The sequence below is a fragment of the Venturia canescens genome, chromosome 8, assembly GCF_019457755.1.
Source record: "Venturia canescens isolate UGA chromosome 8, ASM1945775v1, whole genome shotgun sequence".
Taxonomy (NCBI): Eukaryota; Metazoa; Arthropoda; class Insecta; order Hymenoptera; family Ichneumonidae; genus Venturia; species Venturia canescens.
In genome coordinates, this window is record NC_057428.1 from 12,138,362 (window position 1) to 12,160,823 (window position 22,462).

The following is a 22,462-nucleotide window of genomic DNA, read 5'->3' on the forward strand; positions in this document are numbered from 1 at the left end:
GAACTTCTCTCCCTCGCTCAATTGGGGGATGATAAATTTATTATCATTTTCCCTCCAATTTTATACGAGTCACGCTTTCACCATGACAATCTCTACGATATTATGCAACGTGCAATTTCGTATGCAATATGACCAAAAACAAATAAAACCCTGAAACAACGTACTTCGAACAGGGGATTAACTGAGAAAGTGGAAATGCAAAAAAGTATTTCGCTCTACATCCGCTTGCAAATTTAATCTATATGGAAACTAGCTGTTACCCACCGATTCACTCGTGTGGTAAAGCGACTATAGAATTTGTGATTCAACATCCAAAGCCTACAAATCACCGCAGAAAAAATTTAGTCGATCGAATGTTCATTAAGTGAGGAAGAAAAAACTATGAACCGTTATGAGGCTTCTTATGGTTGTTATGTTACGTCCCGAGAGAGAGAGAGAGAGAGAGAGAGAGAGAGAGAGAGAGAGAGAGAGAGAGAGAGAGAGAGAGAGAGAGAGAGATATTTGGATGGTGTTAAGCAGTTGTCGATTTAGAGAGCGATTTATCTGTTTGATTGTCACTGCCAGTGAGTTCTTTTTTGGGACTTGTGCGATCCCCGATAACATAAGTTACATTTTAGGTATTCGTGACCTTAAGAGATTTCCAATCCCGGCGACGGTGTCAAAGGTCTCTTGAAATGACGTTGACAACGATATTTTGTTTGTTACAAAATATTTCGGTGAATTTATTGCTAAAAGTTTACACTTTTGGCTTACATAGTTCAGTTGAAATTGACTGTTGATCTTTTCTTATGAGTTAGCGTTTTGGCTGATATTCTCTACACAAGTTTTAGCTTTTGTGTAATATTTCTAACACTAACTGTTTGCAGGTTCGATGCTGACTAACTAAAAATTATAATTTTTCAGTCTGGTCAGAGTTGGAGATTGAGTTTCCTTTTTGGGGATAGGATGTTGTAGAGGGAAGTTATTTGTTATGGAATTTTGTCCGAATTGGATAAGAGGTCTCAAGGCGAGTGTCTTCATTCGATGATTGTATTAGAATATGAGGGAGAATTTTTCGGAAGTACGATTGGAGAAAAAGTCGTTTGAGAAATCTTTTGAAGAATGCGTTGAGTAGGAGTTTTAAGATGTTTATGTATTCCACTGGAGATAAGGGAGTGCGCTTTGGAATTCGTAGAAAACGTGACTTCAGGAAGTGGCTTTGTAGTTTGGTATAGGTTTGGGAAATATTGCATCAGTAATAAATTTGTAGATTAGGATTATTTGAGAAAGAGTCTCAGGATAGTTTTATGATTTCCTCTGCCAGTCGTGTAAGTTTTTATGGTAAATATGAGTCGAATGGAGAGTAGTGAATGGGAGTACAAACCAGAATGAGCAATAGCACCCACGACCAAAAAGACACGACAAAGCGTCCATGAGTTTTCAAACCACTGCTCTATATTTCACTGAGTACCGCGAATTTGAATCTCAGCAACTACTACTGCCTTTCCCTCCCAACAAGCTATTCGTTCCGTGCAAGTCAGCGGTGCTGACTTGAGCTATCTCTTTTTGAGCTACCTCTGGTAGCTCAAAAACGCGAAAAACCTGGAAACTTTAGCTGTGGGCCATTGGGAAATTTGATAAAAAGTGGAGTTGATTCAAATAAATGGCTTTTTTGGAAGCAACTTAATATAGTTATCAACAGTCATTAATCGAAAATTATCCTCAAAATGAAATAAATAAGTGTAGTATAATTGATACATATGTTATGACACTTATACGATCCATTTTAGGTTATTCACGAGTAGTCAGTGATTATGAATATATCATCCTCATATTCAGACAAAATAAATTACATACGAATGGGTATTAGAAAATGTTTAAAAACAATTCAGAATAATCATATTTTTAAATGACACAAAGTTAGTCGTACGGAAAACTTTCAGGATTATTGTTCCTTTCCCCCACCGCCGGCGCTGGAGTAAATTCGCTTATCCCCTCCAAGGGCTTGCACGGAGCGAATAGCCCTAGCATAGTCAAAGCCAAGTCAGACAACATGTTATCATACTTCTCAAATTTCAAGATAATTGCTGTGGACCCGAAGAGGATCTTTCCATTTTTGAGAAAAAGCAGTCATGCACTATAGCTTACCACCCAACCAATGTTGCAGGAAACCCGATGGGCTTTTTCACGTGACTTTCACGTTCTCAAAGACTCACCTTCGTAATTCAAGTCTAATGTAATAAATAAGCGAAAACGTATATTATAAGAATTTTTCGATCTGCCAATCTTTTCTAATGGAGCAGCTAGTTGAATTTATTACTTTTCATAAACCTTTCCGTTCCACGCTGCAATAGGACGACGACGTCAATTTTACAACTGAAATTGATGAGAATAGCGTGAGATCACATTGATAAATCGAGTGATCCGTATAACACCATAGTGCTTGGAAATGCATGGGTCCAAAAACAAGAGAAACAGGGACAGAGAGTAGAAACTATTATCGAAATTTGAGAAACAAGTACGTCGACCTTGTATCGCGAACGATCGATCATTATATATGCGTAATGCATGAATTTTCATGGTAATGGTCTATCCAAGTAATAATCGTAGTATCTCTCTCTCTTGAACGTTGATCTCTCGCGATGCTTCTAGGCCCAATAATCATTGCCGTTTAATAACAATTGATGCGGTAACATGAGGCAGGAAGTACGGCGCTTTACGTCCGAATACTCCGGGAGTAGTCGCGTTGGTTAGCCCCGGGGCCGTTTCGACTCATCTATAACTAAACACTATGGCAACCTCCACAATACCTCGCAGGATAGGATGCATTGACATAGAGAGGTGAACATATAACCCTCCAGGCTTCCCTTATAAGTGTATACGTATATATAAGGTAGCAAGACCATCCAGACACGTCTATTGTCTATCGAGAAACGCGCTTCCACATGTTATAACGCAGGCGGACGTCATTATACGTGATTGATCAATATTTTGCCTCAAACCTCTTCCTCCACCACTTAGCAAGATTCGTATCCATTTATTCGTATTACTACCCGATCCCTGTCTCCATTTCAGCGACATTATAAATTTCTGTCATTAAGGAAACTCGCGTAGAGGGTTCTATTTGAAAATAGGTTCCGATCTATCCTCTCTATTTCGATTACGGTGCGACGGAATTCAGGAAGGAAAGAGGACGTACTCTGAAAGGCATGAAACGAGGTTAAGCGTGTATTGGAATGATTCAAGAGAAATCGACATATTCCTGGGAGAATTCTCTTCTAGTAGAGTACTAAGGTGCTTACTTGCGATACGAAAAAACGATTTATGCGTTTATAAGCTTTCAGCCGATATTAGAAAAACATCTCGGACTCGATGTGGTTCCTTTTAGCTATTTCTTCAGACGGGCCGAGTGTTGCAAAAGTCAATTCTTTATTTGCTAATACTTATTACTTATTAATACTTCAGCGAATATTCCGTTTTTTTTTCGTGATACTGTCAAGAATCGTGTTGATATTCGACATCTTCTGAGAATCTAAGATTTACATTCAAACAGTTTTGACTTTTCGCTCGTGGTTACGAGATACGCTTGTGAGGTTATAAAGATCGCGTCAATGTGACAGGCAGTAACTTGTTTTTCGTCAGTCTTGATTTTTAATTACAGTCATCATCGGTACTCTTAATTAGTACATCGAATATAATTATTAATAATTTACATACGAGAGTTGAGTATCTATCGATTCGACCGACCTGTTCCCCAGTCAAGTGTCTGCAAAGAATTATTCCAAAAGTAAGTTATATCATTTAAAAACGCTCGTAAATACCGCAGATTACTTCGTTGGAATAGAGAGCAATACTCGAAGTTTCCTTTTTCTCTATTACACACAAAAATATTTATTTGTCTGGAAAGTTCGATTATGTATCTGAATTTGACCCAAATGAAATACTGCTGTTGCCTTAAGGAAGTTGAAGCGATATATATAGAACATCATACGAAAAATACATTAGATTTTATTATTCCAAATTAATGAATTGAAAATTTACGTGAATCTTCTTGAATAGCGCTTAATTATGTGTGGAAAATTTGGAGAGGTTTCACCGCCTGGTAATCGAGATATTCATTGTTGAAAATGACAAGGTTAAACATGGGCTCTTATGGAAGCTTTCAAAAAATTGCTAACTTCAACAATAAATATCTCAATTTAACGACGGTAAATCCGGCATATTCCGCCAGAAGTTTAATACTGTCTTAAGCTTTCTGTTTAAAAAATTTTAATGTGCAAAGTTGGAAAATAGTTTTAACATAAGATACGCTTCAACCTCCTTAATCACTTGCAACTTCGGTAAGCAAAGGTTAATTTTGTTAATTACATCAATGTGCATAGGTTGTTTCATTACGTTCTTCTGCTTCGATGCGAAGAATTAGAAATGTTATGTCAATGAAATTAAAATGGCGCAAGGAAAATGAACAATTGATTATTATCAATTAATATACTTTTTGCAGTTATTTGACCCACGATTTTTATAAATGATGCATAAAATTGAAGGATAGAGGGATGGGAACGTCAACCCCCATGAAAAATGCGAAGATAATATCATATCATAAAGGTCGATTGAAGCGAATATGGCAAAGAGAGCGAGTGCATGTGAAGCGACGAGTCCCGAGCGATTAATTGGAGGTAATTTTCTGAAACCAATTTCGGGCACATATGAAAAATCGAAAAAATCCACGAGCCGTGTGGGAGAAGTAAGGGAAGTAAGGGGGGGGGGGCGGCGAGGGAAGGGAGAGTTCATGAATCCATAGGCAGCTTTATATGTGTGGGCGAGGGAAAACAGGTTCGAATCTGGTTCGCATCATCGAATGGCTAGCCTCGTTTACTCCTCTAATTCCATTTTCGCACGAAACACATTCACCTTCCTCCATTTTTCCCTCTAACTTTGAAACCAGCGAAAGCTCATTCGGCCGATCGTATGACTCGATTTTTCGACAAATGTCGAGGCCGAATTCCACCATCGACGTTCCCAGATTTCGATCGAATTATTCCCTCAGGGAATAAAAAAAAGAAAAAAAACCGAAGGGCGGAGACGAGTATAAAAAAAATACTCCGTATTACCATGTCTCCCGACCAGAATTTTCGGTCGCAGATTCGAGCTGGCAATTTTACACGAGGGGGAAGCCAACGTCATCCTCTTTTTGCCTCGCAGCAGTGACGAACTTTTCCTCGTTTTTCTGGCTAATGACACGTGGGTCCTCAGCATCGAGAGGAGCTTTCACGAAGATCGGCCACCACGATAAATCAGCTGCGGCGATTTCGGACACTCATTTTCCAACACTCTAGCCCTCGGGTTTGTAAAACGGGGATGCTTGTCCCATACTCGAACCCTCACCACCAAACACGTTTTCAACCCTTTTCCCTCGTACCTACCTACCGAAAAAGCCTTGCACGATATTTTTATCTCTCACCCACGTGCGATGATTAAAGTCCAGCGGCGCACCACCCAAAGTGATTAAATATAAATGAGAAACTTGCCCGGAGGAATTTAGCACGACATATTTCTTTCGTCAATGTGAAAATATTCGAGGGAAGACAACGTGCACAGACATTTTATTCACACTCAAAATGGGACATGAATTTCATCAATTTTTCCGAATTAATACAACGCCTCATGAATTCCAATTAATTTTTATTGTGCCTCATTTATCTCAAGTTATTTAATAACGGAAACCAACTGAATTTTCGAACTCCAATTTCATTCGTGTTCAGGCCATTAAAACAGCAAACACATTTATTTCAAATAATTTTTCCTTTCATCATTGAACCGCGGACATGAACTGTTTTCACCAAATTAATTTAGAGTTATCCAAAGTAGTTATTCGACCAATAAAATCGGTTGAATTACTCATTCCTCCGAATGTATCTTATGTTGAATATTGCTGTTAAAAAGTGAACTCATTTCTGCCGATACGAGAATGACGTTTCTTGACAAGAATGTAAAGCTACCGCGTTCAATAATGCACACGCGATACATTCATCGTCCGAGGTTCGCCACCCAGAAAAATCGTGTTAAAGTAATCGAAGGTGATTGTACGCTAGTAGCCCTAGAAACCGTAGGGGTTGACACCGGGGAATTTCCCGGCAAATCGATGTGGCTGACGTGAAGTCTGAAGAGCTGCTATAGAGCTCAAAACGATTATTTTCCTATTTGTGTACGCCCGACATGTGACGTTAGTCAGAACTCTTGAAAATTCTTTATTTGATTCAATGAAACGAATTTCTGAGTAAAGAAAAAAAATGAGGGCGTCGATGGTTCACATTGAACCAGAATTATCGCCGGTCCTGCAACCCTAATGGAGAGTCGCCATAACGGACGACACACGGAGCTACCGGTGCATCGTCCAATGCACCCGTCATTTTCCTAAGGCAAAAGAGAATCCTACGGTGAGTTTCACAGTTGGATTACTTAGTTGCCTGCAGCGAACGCCGTTGATACGAGTTCTGTGATTTTCTCCCTCTTTTCTTTCCCTCTGCCACCAAGTTTGTCAGTCGCGCGAATGGATCACTGAATAAATGCGTTTGTGCCTACAGAATGTGCACAAGTGCACTTATTACGCTGGTTTTATATACACCGAGTCCCAATTCTCATGGCGGGATCGTTAAAGACATCGAGACCATGAAAATCAGGAGGAAAAGAAAGAGAATAAATCGTTGTTTCATCGGTGGTTCTTTAGTTATCAAGGGTCCAGAGATGGCGAATCGAATGCCAATAAACAGCTCAGTCGAAGTGAAGCAAACGCAGTTCTTTCACCCATGACTTTTCCAAGATCTGGCTAATTGGCTGTCACTAATTAAAGAATTTTTCGGAAGCAATGCATCAGAGAGGAAAATGAATGATAAGTTTTCTCCTTAAAATTGCGTGATCCATCGACGCGGTGAATCTGAGACGTGACTTTTAGGACCTTCTGTAAATACAAACTGTTCGTTTAGTCATAGTACATCGTTCACTGCAATTTTTCTCCGTTTTTTTCTTCTTATTTCACGCACTGCCCCATACTCAGCATGAAAAAACGACAGAGAGAGAAAAGAGAGTTACGTGCAGTCGGATGCAGTTTAAACCTGAGTGGATTATAAACGCGATGCGCTTCAATCTCTCCCCCTTAGACGTGAGCCCCGTTATTCCGCTGCAGTCAACACACGATTTCTGCAGGAACGTGCACTTTTACAATTCCTCGGGCAACCCTATGAGAGTTACACGAGCGGTACGCTTTCTCTCTCATTCTTTCTCCGTTTTGCTCTGTACGTATCGTTCCCTTTCTTTCACAATTTTTTCTGTCCCCCGTTCTCGCGAATCAACAGTGCGCTTGGTTCTTTTTTCCTTCATCCCTGCAGACACGACGGATCACCGAGTTTTAAGCCTTTCACGCGTGTTACGCACGCTCGATTGGCGCCTCTCTCGCTGTTCTCGCTTTATTTCAGTCCATGCGTTACTCTTTTTATCCTTTTGTCCATTTCATCGTTCGATCTGCTTTTGTCTAAAAATGACTTTTATCTTTCTCAATATGCGATTAATAGCATCGTCGTTGTTATTATACTGTAAGGATACTTAACGACAAAATTTCACTCATTTTATCAACTTGAGTGTGGCTTTCAAGGCTTTTTACAGCCCCCCTCCAACCTTTCTCTGAATAGTCCTTTTTTCATCACTTTTAATGTCTGCTCGAGAGCAGAGAATAAATATTTGATCAAAACACAAAGTTACAATAACGCCTGACAAAATCACGAAGCATGTAAAAAAGCGGTAGCAAAAGTGGATGGAAAAAGCGGGGAGAAAATAAACGACGAGAACAGAGATAAAAAATCGAGCTCAAACAGAGTCGAGTTTGAATTTTTATCAAGGTTTTTTCTGGCTTCGCGCTGAAACGGTGAATGAGAACTGGACGCTGTCCAGACGCGATAGATGTTTGATTTTCGCAGGTTTCTCACATTAATAAGGTTGGACACGAACGAAACCCACAGGAAATATTATATTTGCTTTTACGAAATAAACATCAGTAAACTTCTAAGATTTCCTGCAATTTTAGACAGAATTTCAATATACGAGGGAAGGCCCATGACAACGAAAAAAATCATGGTCTTGGGAAGGCATTTACTATATTTCATTTCAATTTGAGTTGAATTTACTGAAGCTTTATAAAACTTCCGAATATAATGTTTCGTTCATGCGAGAAATCGTTCAATTGCACAAATGATTTATTTTATTACAGTGAACGAATATGTGTATTTAAACACATCTGAATAAGTTTTGTCGTCTCGGATCTGTTGAAACGGTGTCACGTTTAATGATCTGCAGATCTCTTGTCCAAGGTTCAATCGCCGTAGAACCGTTAGATCCACAGAAATAATGCTTCGTCCAACCTTTTTTTTGTTTGGGTTTGTTTAAATAAAGCAATTTGAGGAACCTGGCTGTTGTTACCAGCTTCTCGCAACTCTTTTATGCGTAAATATGTCTATGTATACTAAATTTAATAAATTCTTTAATGTGAGGATTGAGTTTTTAGCTTTGTCCAACCCAGTAACTCACACCTTTGGTGTGAGTGGGTACGACCATTCCGTACATTTCACAGACATTTAGTCAATCGAACTAATGAATTTTGCCAGAATTTTGGTGAGAAAGTTTGACAAGTACGTTCTATCAATCGTCAATTCCCCAAAAAAGTGTGGAGATGCCGGGGATCGAACCCGGGGCCTTTCACATGCAAAGCGAACGCTCTACCACTGAGCTACATCCCCGCCTTAAAGAATTGTCTTCAAGACAGATCTGCCAATGCGTTCAAACGATGCGGATTACTCAATCGATAATGAAGGAATCTCAATAATCAATTCCGAAAAATTGAAAGCTGGAACAACTGAATCAGCTCGTTCCGACCTTTCGAAACTTTCCTAATAATCGTTTTGAAACGTTTGGGGATTCTACAACTCTGTGCTATCCCGTTTAGTCGTCGTAACTCTCATTAATTTTGACTTCGAGCCTCAAACGTCCTTTGCGCGACTTATTTTACAGGTGAGCATATTTTTTTCGAAATACGAGCAACTAAAAATCGATCATAAATCGCGTTCTTTCCACTCATACTTCAAGAGACTTAGAGCTCTAGATAAAAAATCTTGGAAAATAACCAACGGAATGAAAAGTCATCAAGTTTAATTGCCGAGTTGTTATGCGACCCGTTGATACATAATCTCACCAAACGATCCCTTCGCGTCTATATCATCGATGCATTATACACAAATATAGATGTATACGTCCACAAGTCTGCGCTATTCAAGTGTACTACGTGCTCGATCGTGGTAAGGGTGGCTTAAGGGATTCCCTGTAGCGTGACTTACGTGGGCCCAGATACATGCGCTGAATGTGCTTTCCCCTAATGGAGATCTATCGTCGAAGCCATTCGTCAGTTGCAGCTACCAACTTGCTCCATATCTAATTCTTCGGAATGTCATCTCCGGATTATTACGTTGGAATCTCGCAGGAAATCTTCTAACTCATGGGATATCGAATCTCCAATGTTTTTTCCGAAGGAATATTCCAACGAATTTTCATTACGTTTTTTGCAAGAACCGTAGCACTGTTTACAAAAAGAAAGAAATATTCTTCTGATCTTTGGCTTCCACGAGTTTAACCTTTCCGTCGGACACGTGAATTTGAACATTGCATTCAAACACTAGTTCACTTGATCTGGACCGTACTTTTTCTCGGTATCAACAGACTTTTCATTGCTTTTTGATGGAAAATATCAGTCGGAAAAATTCTCAAGGTAACTCTATCGCTTCGGTCTAGTCAAACCACTGCTAATAGTTGAGACTTGTAGTAATCAATATTATTGACATACGAAAAAAAGATTATTTCTAATGAGTAAAATTTTTCATGTGTAATCCTTTAAATGAATTTTCGCACTGAATTATAAAAATGAAAAAAGAGTCAGTCCAACGATTCGCGTAGTATCCCCAGGTTTACGTTTGGCAACACCGGTTCCCTGCGCCTTTTTCTGCTCGACCACTCGTGAGTGTTTAACCTCTTTTCCATTGATCTGTCAAATTGAGGTTAGGTTTACACTCAGCTGCTGCCTTGCTGTCACGCCCCTTTATCTTCTGGAAATCCAATGACGGAAGTTCAAATTAAACTTAACATTCCGTAAAAAATAGGCCGATAAGTGCAACTTTTTTGGGAGTATTAGATTACTACAAGTTTTAAGTATACGAATTGCAGTTTTTTTCCAGGATTTTATGGATTTCTATGCAAATATACCCTTTTATAGCAACCGGAAGTTAGGTTTTTGTATGCCGTTTTGAAGTTTCTTCACGAAAACCACCCAATTTTAATATTTCATTTCTCTGAAATCAGATCGTCAACCAAGCCTGAAATTTTGCACAGCCCTTTATTAAAAGTTTAAGTACAGCATACGGTACTATGCATTAATGTCTGGACCTTGTCAATTGTTACCGACCGTTCAAGTTGCATTATGACAGGTCCAGGCATTAATGGAACATAGTGTACAATTTTTTTTTTTTTAATCTTATGAACTCAGCCTGCCCATAGTATTGCCTTAATACAAGTAACTTATGAAAAAAAAACGTAAAAAATAAATTGACATTAAATTATTATTAGTAGCACTAGTAATTTATTTCCAAGTCCACCCTTACGGGTTTTTACATAATCCTCCCCCCCCTTTACTTACAAAGTCCCTGTTTACTTACTAGATATCTTTTTTTTCTCTTTCCATATATTTTCTTCAATTATTCTTTTCATTTACATTTTTCCTCACCATTCATTCATATCTTTTCACATATTCACACAACTCCTTACTCATTTTTCCTTTTAGCGCACTATTTCTTTTCTCTTCCACTCCTTCTCCTATTGTTTTCTCCAGCCATCTTTCTAGTTCTTCTACCTCTGCCTTCCTCATGTCCGCTGTTATTTTTCTGCACTCGCAAATGTGTGCTAAAGTTTCCTCTTCCCTCTTGCTTTTTCATTTGCTTTCTCTGTACCTTTTGGACCTTCCCCTTCCTACATTCTCACACCTCATCCTCGCCCACGTTTCTTTTATTTCCATCCGTGTGTCCCTCATCTCCCAATATTCTTCCATTGCTATCTTCTCATTCCTGTTTTTATATTCGCTGCAATATCTCGATTCCTCCATCCTTGTTCAGTTCAATCGCAGTTCTTGTTTCATCTTCACTTGTGTTACTCTTTCTATCATATTTTCCACCCCTGCTGCATCGCCTTTTCTTATCCTTTGCCATATTTGCCCTTCTCCTATTTCTTCCATTCATTGAATTATTATTAAATTGAAAAATTATTTAAAATGCAGTTCTTATAAAATCGCGTACGATGCTAAAAGATTGTTTTCATTTTTATTATATTTGATATTGATAATTGCTTGGCTTGAATCTCAAATCTCATGGCTTTAAATAAATCTTGCAGGAGAAAATTTTAATAAGAAATCGCCCGTATAAATATTGTTTATGCAGAAATAAGGAGAATAAAACAATGCGGAAATGTTTCCTTAGAATAGATGATTCAATCTGATTATTAAAAAATGAATTTAGGTCGAACAGAGAGCCAGTATGTTTGAAGAAAGGATTGGTAATAATTCGATTCGAAGTGTTTCGAGATTTTTTTTGATCGATTTCGTCGAAGTTGTTATTCACTTGCTCGGTTATTTGAGCAACGCTCTCATAGTGCGCAATAAATAGAGAATAAAGCAACCTCCGTCAGACAATATAATTTCAAGGAATGGGAGTAAAATGTAGTATCGAAAGATTGGCCAATAGATTGCACTCTGCGGTTGAGTCGAGAATGCGCTACTTCAAACTCGAATCAGAGGTGAACTGCGCACTTGTAACTCAAGCCGCAGATTCCAATAGGAAAGAAAAAACCATGAGGAAAAAAAGGTTCGAAACTCCTGCAAGATTCATCATTCGCGAAGTAAAGTTGTGAGAGACCGATCGAAAAGTCGGCCGAAGGAAACGAGCGCGCGACAAAAGGTCCTCGTTCTAATTTCGAGACACTGCAATCACGACGTTTTGACTTTTACGAGGCAGTTAAGACGTTTTTCTCGACAAACGTGCAATTTTTTTTTTCATCTTTCACGCACTGTGGTTGAACCACGCAAAGTAGACATTGCTTTTTATCGATATGGCATATTTCGAAAATAATAGGTTCATTTAAATTCAATTCTCAGCTTAAATCTTGTTAACTAATAATTACTCCAAATGCATATCGTGGCTTACCTTATTAATAAAGATATTTTATTAGTAGCTCTTAAAGATTGGAGCGAGATCGGAGGCTTATTGTGCGGACGGCCGTTATTTGAACTGCAGTTACATTGAAAATATATTTTTTCATAATTTTTTTCACGTAAACCTCTGAATTAATTCACATTTACATACAAATATTTTTTACTCAAAAAGCCCAAATTTAATAATTGCCAGCTCTTTATTTTTTGTATTTTTTTAAAGAAAGCGAGAAAAAATTCACGGTATAAGAACGAGTCCGTGTTAATCCTTAATTATTGAAATCGTTTTCTCTCTCTCTCTCTCTTGCTCTCCCTGACTCGTTGCAACCTTTTGAAAATATCAATTAACGAACTTAATCCTTGTTTCTCCATGTACAAGAAAGACAAGACCCTTCGGATATGATATCCCCTTCTTGAAATATATATAACCCATTATATTTTAGCACTCGAAACGTGTGTAGCTATTGCGTCTCGTAAACATACTTCCAGATGTGAGAGAAATTCTCGTGGGAGTAAGAAAACGAGAGAAAAAAGAAGATTATAACGAGAGAAAGAGTGAAAGACGGAGAGAAAATGGAGAATATAGTTGTTTGCAATTAAGGGTGTAATTACGAGAAAACAAGTCTTCGTTCCTGAAGACTCGTCGTCGAGGTCGTTCCCCCTGCAAACGATGTCCCCTCATATTCCCCATGGTGCATATTTCATCCTTAAGGAAAGGATTTGTGCGAAGGTTAAGGACGAGGCGGATTTTAGAATGATCCTTTGAGAATAGCTCCTGAAGAAAAAAGGGGTGTAAATTTTTTCCATAATACTAAATCAAATGAGAATGAAGAACAGCGAAACTTTGATTGATAACGAACAGATAGTGAAATCGTATTTCTCATCGAAAAACACCAAAATTCTTGATTAAGCATTTCGAATGAATCTGTCAGAACGGAGTGTTTTATTTATTGCGGACATTTAAATTCTTATTGAAAATATAACTCGGCACGTGAGCCCCCGTGAAAAAAAGCAATTTCCACAATTCTCAGTGAGAGATAAGAGTTATCTCGACGCGAAGACGTGACACACATCCGATTTCACGATTGGCCACGCTTTATGCAAATTCACCCGTTTATTTTTTTTTACGACCGCTGAGCGAATGCTCGCCGAGCTTGGATAAAGACCTCCCGTGTGGTTACGAGTTTTTTTCCGCTTTATTTTTTCATTCACCCGTCACTCCCAATTACTTCACGCTTTTTATTGCTTATCGATTTCTTATCAAAAAAAACTCTCTCTCTCTCTCCCCTGGACCATTTTTCCGCATCGCTAGTCTCTTGTGTAAATACCACGCGTAATAAAAAAAAAACGTGCATATACCAGCGATATTGCGGCATATATCCTTGAAAACATCAATACCAAGCTTAATTCGAGCCGTTAAACAAAATTGGAAGATACATTTTTGTTAGTCCACGAGGAATTATGAAAAGAAATTCGATCGAATTTATTTATACTAAAAAATTCATAGTCTTCCAGCGACCCCCAAAATCATAAATATTCATGAAGAATCTTTTTTTTTATACTCTTTTACCAATTGAACTTTCATCGCATAGCAATTCAGAGCAGATGAACTATTTGCAAATTCAATTAAACTGTGTGGTTTGCATTCGATTCTCTGTAAAAAGAAAAGTGTCGACGAATGGAAAAAAAATAAAATTTATCAATATGGACTGAAACTGAGTATGCGAGCAATTTTCCAATCGTTCAGAATCCTTCGACAAAAATTCCCATCGCGGAAACAACATCGTTGAAATGTAACGTTCCACTTATTATCCTGTACGTAAACATCGACGTATTGATATTCGATTTTAGAGAGTTATTAAGTCGGGGTATTGCTCGGTGATATCGAAGGTTTCAGGGATCATATACATGGATGAATGCGAGCATGAAAGCGTTATTTCCTGAGGCTTTAAACATCGAAACTGAAAATACGATTCGTCCCTTTTTCCCTTTGGGCTTTTTCACGCGAATGACCAAATCCACTCGTGTAAAATCTGGTGTATATTCACCCTTTCGACCTCACAAGGCTGTAATGGTAGAAAGAGAGAGAGAGAGAGAGAGAAGGAGAGTAAACGAATGAAACACACCGTGGCGAATCCCCTAAATCTCATTGCCAGAAATCCGTTTCCGTCGCGTGTGCTGGTTGTAAAATCAGTACATCCGGGTGTCAAAGGGATGTCAAGAGAGGACATCGTTCTCTTGTAGACGACGTTATACGACCGTTGTCGTAGTTGTCGTCGTGGTCGTTGGTCGCGGCAAAGGGCATCACTTTTAAATTCGATCAATGGGTTAGGCCATGCGTAAAACACTTTTAGGGTTCGAAAATTTAAAAGGACCGCGAGTGTCGCGCGACGAGAAAATCGCTGTTACAACCGTGAAAAAAAGACCGAACGAGAGAGAGAGAGAGAGAGAGAGAGAAGGAGATGAAGAATTAAATGGTAGGAAAGAAGAGAAGCGAGAAGAACTGGTGGGAACCGGTGACGAGGCGGTTTAGTCGAGTGAAAGTAAATTCGTCTCGAGGTCCTCGATATTGCGCTTTCATTGCACGTCACGCACATACATATAAGTATATCAAGAGAGGATACTTCATTCTTTGAATTTTTGTCTTTGCAATTAATAAGAGTGGAGGAACAGAAAATCAGGCCGATGTTTTCAAACGAGAGTAGAAAATCCTAGAAGACGCGTCGACACGACTTAGGCAATCGTTAAAAAAATAATCTGGAGATGCCGGGGTTCGAACCCGGGGCCTTTCACATGCAAAGCGAACGCTCTACCACTGAGCTACATCCCCGATTGATTTCGATAATTTATCGACGAAAAATGATCCATAATCGATGCTCTCACTTCTCAGAAGATTCGAGCGAGTGTATAGATCGAATGCGATCTGTAAACGGCGCACCTTCTGGTACCGCGTGCGAAAAGCCTGTTACCAGAAAAGCATCCTGGACAGGACTATTCAGTACGATTTATTTCGAGACAGCTCGTCCACAATCCCATCAATTAATCCTCTCATCACTCTCAACGAATTTTTCGTCTCTTGATTCTCACATGAGAAACGTTCCGTCCTCCTCGAACGTGGCTCGCGATAATCCCCAGAGAATTTGAGAATCACGAGATACGGACAGAGAAAAAGAGAGGAAAAAAGGCAGCGAGGGATGTGCAAGGGAGAATGTCATCAAGAGTCTCAGGGTTAATACTTGGATAAATGAATGGTACTTGGCTGAGGGGGGAAAAAAGAACAAGACAGAAGGTTTTATGGTGCATTGCGAAAGGGACGAAAACGCATGCTCTGCAGCAAGTGCATCGGAGGGATGAAGGGTGCAGCTTCGGGAGAGAGAAAGAGGAAGAGCGGAGGGTTGCCAGGCAACCAATGTGTATCGTCCTCAGCCGAGAGTAATTCATTTTAGAGACCTCGATCTCGTCGGGGTTTGGGGTCCTCGTTGCAAATTCGTGATCGTCCTGTAGCTCACACACGTGTGTGCGATCCCCTCCTCCTCCTCATCCCCGCCTTCCGCTTTCTCTCATCTCCCAACGAAATGCAACGGGAGATGCAACGACGAGTGATGGATGCACCAGGCTCACGAAACAGCAGCGCTTCGCGCAGCGGTGATCTGATTTTAAACCAATCAACGGCGGCTTCGCGCTCAATTTACCCACAGTTTGGGCTCGCTTTTGTACGTGTCCATGCATATATATAAGTTTACCAACACACAGGGTGTCGAATTCAGAATCTCACGAATTTTGTTGATACCTAATTATCCCATTTTAACAAGAAATATCATTCTCTGCTTCGACCACTTGAAAAGTTATGATCGAAGTCTTTGCAGAGGACACGTATTTTCTGTCCCGTCATTCCACTGGGAATGACAACTAGAACGATTCGATCGAGTTTTCACCCGTGATATGAGCCTTCCTGCGAACTAGTTCATTACCATGTCCAATGAAATATTCCGATCACAAATTTAATAATTCCGCGGCACAACTATCATGCCAACGCTCTTTCTTCTGGTCCGAAGAGCAACGAAATTTTTGAAGAGCTCTGCCTACAATTCATTGCGTTTTCTGTCATGGGAATCTTCATGCAGCCATTCCTGTGCAGTGATCGAAAAATTCCATTTTTCACTCAGATTTTTATCACAGAATTTCTCTTTTTTTTCTTTGAAATTTTATCACGAATTTGCTAGAAAAAATGACAATGAATTTCTCGCTTAAGCTCATTGGTTTCTTGGTGTATGAACTTTTGGAAAAATGAAAAAATTGATAAATCGTTTGTGTCTGCCTTTGTAATGCGAACAGTAAAAATGGACAGTGAATCCCTCGTGATGAGGGCTTGAAAAGATAACAAGTTTTGGGATTCATTTGAGACACCCTATATATTTATCAATACTGAGAGGACACCCATGGACATTGCCCAGTTCTTTCGAAGCGGTCTACACCCCCCCTGAGTGTACCACATTTCGTGTACATACTCGTGTATACAAGCTTTCATAAAGTGCACATGGAAGATGTTTTAATCGATCTGTGAACCAACCTACACGCACTCTCTTCTGTCTCTTTCCCTCTGTCATTGAACTCGTTATGGGCACTTGTCAAATTTTCATCGAGGGTCGCGCACGAGCTCGCGATGAATTGACAATCAACAAATTTAACGACGAATCCTCAATGTGCTATCACAAATTGCACATCTGCGATCATCGCTGGCACACAAATTATGAATGTCAAATAATGATTATTTTTTTCAAAACATCTTCCAATTATACTTGTCAGGATTATTTACATTTATGGATTTTTTTCCTCTACTTATCTTTTCAGATGAAGCAAATGACAAAAAATGTCGATTTTTATTATCTTCTGTTTTCGTTTCGTATCGTGCTCGCTGATTTCACTATTTCGTGATGCTACTTGTTCATGAGAATAGCATGACAATTGAAAATTTTCGAGGCAGCTCGAATTCACCAAACCGAGTGTACTTTTTTTTTTTATCAAGATAGACATCGCTGACCGTGCAGCAATATAAAATCATCCCTTTTTGATGAAGCATATACATTCAACATACAAACGTTTTGAAATTCGTATGCGAAGCGATCATATAGCGTGTCGGCTTGCGCTTCAATTTAGCAAAGTACCTTATCCGTTCCGCTCAGCAAAAAGTGTGCGACGGCGGAGGGAAAAACACGTGCGAGGCCTCCCATACCTACAAACACATGCATACGTGCTCTTACACCCTTCGTCGCGTATAATTTTGCCTCCAGGTGTGAATTGGATCGGCACGCATGTCCTTGCGGGGCGTAGACTAGCCGCGTCTGCTCCATATTTCCAGGTGGGAAAACGTGCGCATGGTAATTATTCTGGAATTCGAAATTCACGATTAATCGACTTGGAGGAAAATATTTCTCCAGCTTACCCAACGTGGGATACAAAATGATGGAAAATAATGAAAATCTTTACACTTTTCTATTATTCGAAAAGAAAGTTGATGTTTATCAATCAAAAAACATGGAATATGAGTAAAATTTAATTTTGAACACTCTAATTTCATATTTTCTCCAAACATGAATAAGAATTTGCAAAAATATTCGAAGAAAAAACAAAATCCGGCGTCCAATGAAGTTTCGTTCGCAGCTATAATCGCAAAAATCAAGATCTCCAGATGGAACAATCGTTGACACAAGTGTGTACGCCTTAATCGGAACACGACCTAGTTCCGGCGGGAAGGTGAGGCCGTGATCATTTCGCAGGTTGTTCAATTTGATTTTCTGAATGACAAAAATCCAGTAGTTAAAAAAACAAGCTGCGAGCTGAAAAAAAGAGAGGCAAAGACCAAAAACCTTTTTAATTAATCCAAAATCAGTATTCCATTAGTGTGGACTCTCCACTATAAATTCGAAGATCCAGCGCACAGCGAAGCACATTTTTTCGACACATACATGAATATTTACACGAATGTGGAATAGAGGGAAATGCGCACGTATATGTAATGCAATTCCGTAATGCTATTTCGCGGTCGGGAATCGAAGGAAGATTAGCATCTGAACGTAGGCAAAGGGAGATTAACCAGATCGATCACACATGCTGAGCCATTTCGGATGGTCAGCTGCTCGTCAATACCCGCTAACAGTTGCTCATATTATATCTACATCTATACAAACACCCTGGTGAATTCGTTCACTAGCTAAAGGTCGTAAGTTCAATAATCGAGATAATCAAAGCTACGTCTTCTTGGAGCTAGAACACATCAGGAATATCGTGTATATCGGGATGTTGCTAAACTCTGGCAACAGGTCTGAAACGGCTCTCTACTTGTATATGGAGCAATACCGAGCTTCGAGTATGTCTCCCGGCCTATACACGACTATCCAGACCCTTGAACTCATATGTACATACATATTCCTGGCAGCACACATTGACAGCCATAGCTAAAAATATCTACTCTGCAATCAGTCGTTATTGCCGATAAAACAATGTTTTGATAAGGGTATTCTACTACTGAATCAGTACAAATGAGGCAAAAACAACCTCGTCAACGATCAGTGATCTAATACTCAAACCATCAACTCATTAAACCAACGCTTCGTACTAGGGACGTTCACCCAAAGTTTCAGTGGATACAAAAAATGCATCTGACTCTTTAAGCAACTTGCACGAAATCACGCAATCAAATTGGACATTCACATTTATTCTGGAAGGTAACAAATGCTGGACACGAGTTGGTCGAAAATGAAATACCCGACATTTAATGATTTCGATTCGTAATAGTTCGTATACTTTTGGCCGAAACTGTATACCCTGGTACATGCATAGCTGTTGTTGTACCTCTAATAGGCATATAATCGTTATGCATATAGCGCAACGCCGAGCATCGCGAGCCCACTCGTAGTAATTCCTCACTCGGAGCGCCTCCTGGCGGTCTAGTACAACCAGAGGCTACCTTATGAGCACTAGCTTATGTATATGGATGCACGACCCGTGCTCGAGTACACTGATGTGTGTACGTATGCTCAGCATATCGTGCTAACAACGCCATTCCTACATAGGTATAGATAGATCAGAATATGTGTATATATAATATTGGTCTCGGTCTCGAGACCTGATCGCAACGTGGTTTGCCTATAGGTAAATATGTATTACATGGTAAAGCGAGGAGCAGCTCTCTCGCGCGCAACATACGGTAGCTCCTCGATTACACATGCAGCCATGACTGCTGCACCAGACCGCGACCACCGAACGAGGATTCTCTTGAACGGAGACGATCCAGCGGCCCCAACATGCCCGAGAGATCATGCAAATTTCGTCAATCATCACAAATTGATATCCATTATTAATTAGCCTTGAGTTGGATGCACTCATTTTTTATGAGGATATTTAGAGTCCTGACCGAGTTCCTAACGTTGCACTTGGGTTGCATTTCTTGCTAGCTTGTTTAGGTAGAAAATAATGGAGGAGGCAACAGTCCTTTGTACGGAAGAATATTTTTACTGCTTAATTAGGATGTGATTTGTTAATTTTTCGAAGCCAAACAGTGTAAGGGTAACCGATTCCGGAATACCTTGTTCTATCGTAATTGTAAGGTAACTTGTAACAGCAGCTTCTAACAACGCAATATTATGTTCATAATCATGCAAGGTCTGCTTGGAGAAGTTTAACGGTGTTACAACTGGCACCCTTTCGCATAATTCTTCATATTATATTGTAAAGGAAAGACTATTATTTTAATACTATGTACCATGAAAGCGCATATGCATCCTCATTTGCATAATGCATGCGTGGCATTTTGCTGGACACACGGTTCACCTTGAATCGTTATAAAACGGAAGTCGATAAAGGCGAGAGAGAGAGAGAGAGGCCTGTAGAAGAAAACTGCTGAATCCCGGAACTGTGGTAGCTCGTGGACAACCCGGTGATCCCCCAAGCAGTGTAGAACCTCCCATTTATGGGGTATCTTCCTGTTAACTAGGAATATGAACGGTCATCAGGCGACAGTTGGCTCCTGCGCCTCATTAATAGAAATTCCCCGCCCCTGAAAGTTTGAAGGGCTTGCAACATGAGTAACTTTACTTCACCTTGCCGATAATTACGAACCCCACACGATGCTTCCATGTCAATAACGGTGTGCACTGCGTTACATCGATGAAAACTTCTATGAGTTGCTAGTTTCGAATTCACGCGGAGCTGATGATTTTTATATTGGACGAAAGAAATGCATAGCGATGAAAAATCAGATTCAAACTGTATTGGGATGTAGAGCAAAACCGGACAGTTGGGGCGAAAGAATTGAAGACGAGTCGAAGGAATCATAGATTAAGTTCACGTTCCTAAGCTTCTTTTATTTTTCCATTCCGAATTGGTTGTATTTCGGAGACCCTCCAAATCATTCGTCGAACGAGGTGCCATATAAATATTCCGGCATTTGCATTTTTCCCCCCACACCTTGAGGACAGTCGCGAATCGCTATATCTCTTGCACATACCCTCAGACAGAATTCACTTCCCTTCCTAACGGTGGCTCTCTAACCATTTCCAAGATGGATGCCGCCACTTTGTGAGAATATACGCCGAAAGTTTTAGTGCTCAGTAAATTTCAACTAGCTCAGTATATATTCGAGTTCTCAACCCGGCAAACATCCAGTGATAAATGACAGAGAGAAAAAACGCCCTCGACTACGACACTTGTTGCACCCATATAAAAATATGCGCTATAAAGCATCTCGGTATTAAAGAACCTTTTGGAGTTAAGAAAACCAATCCCTTTTAGTGAAAAGGCCGATGACTCTTGGCCAGTACACGGGAGTAGGATTGAAGCAGCGCCCTGCTTTTGCTAAGTTTTTATTTATAAATACAGGAACTTCCAATATAATTAATAGAGAACGTAGAATTTCTACACGCCCTGTCATACCTGGATGTATTAGTTACAGACGTGAAATTAAAAATTTTCTTGCAATTGAAAATACATTGTCGTCGTAATTGTCAACTTTGTCACTCGATAATTCGCCAAAGTGTGTGTCTCAAAATTCCGTACAATATTGCACCAGTGGACGTTCCGAGAATAATAAATAAATGAAAAACTATCTTGAAGCAACGGGCAGATTTCATTAATGTTTCATCAAGGCCGGATCGAGGCTCTTCAATCAAGCCAGAACGATTTTTATTTCTTTTTTCGTTCAGGCTATTCGGGGAGGTATAGACAAAGGTAGAGGGAGGTGCAATTTCGACACAGACGAAACAATGGGTGTTCGCTTGGTCGAAAGGGCGACTATATTGTCACATATATACACAGGAACATAATACATAGGTATATACATATATAAATATGTGACTTTGGGAGGTTTCCCTCGACCAACGGGTGTGATTGTCGTCCCATCAAAGTGGACAGTTTACGGATGGATTGAACGGTGTTTCTCAGTCTCCTTGTTTGACACAGCGAGAATGAAAGAGAAAGAACACAATGGTGTCCAGTGTTCAACTGCGAAACCATCAACATCGTTCTCCCATTCTCTCTCTTCCTACAACAATTCTCCCGGTTCGACCTCATGTAACCGGTGAACTGTTGGCCTCGCACTCACTATTACTCAGGTGCAATTGCATTCGAGCGAATGCCATAAAAAAAAATTTTTTAAATAAAACAACGCAAGCCAGTAAAAGCTGCGTAGAGATCCCGAGACTGCTCTCCTGGTCCAGTTGCATCCCTGGTTACTTGTTGTTGTTCATACTCACGAACGTAAGAGCGAGGGATTTTGTGGTACTCGTATATTATACGCTGCTACAGTCGAGTCTCTCAAATCTTCTGTAATCGATCGCCGAAAATTTTCAAATTAATAATTAGGTTGGTCCGAGTTTAATTCTGCAAAATCGTTCGCTAAAAAATTGATGTACCGGTGGAAAAAAATGTTTCGTGATAACATGAGTGGAGAGCTGATCAATTTGTAGCAAAGAGAAATACTGAAAAGTTCGACTGTACGCAGGCCAAGTAGCAAGCATGAAACATGGCGTTTGGCGCATTGGAACGCGGGCGTTTGTCAGTTCGAAGCTATACACATAACGAGTCTGTGTTTCTCTCTTGCCACCGATGCATGGAGGAAAGCATCTCTCGGGTACCCTCGATTCAATTCAATGCCACTCAATCAGTCAATGTAACGCCCGTGTGCGAGCAACTCTCCCT

At 39.8% G+C, this 22,462-nt stretch overlaps 2 non-coding genes across 2 annotated transcripts; both read right to left on the reverse strand.

Annotated features, from left to right (window-relative positions):
* Positions 1-8,693: 8,693 nt before the first annotated feature.
* TRNAA-UGC (transfer RNA alanine (anticodon UGC)) lies at positions 8,694-8,765 on the reverse strand. Its single transcript has one exon. It is a non-coding gene; the product is annotated as a tRNA-Ala (tRNA).
* Positions 8,766-15,026: 6,261 nt separating this feature from the next.
* Positions 15,027-15,098, reverse strand: TRNAA-UGC (transfer RNA alanine (anticodon UGC)). The gene has a single exon. It is a non-coding gene; the product is annotated as a tRNA-Ala (tRNA).
* Positions 15,099-22,462: the final 7,364 nt, after the last annotated feature.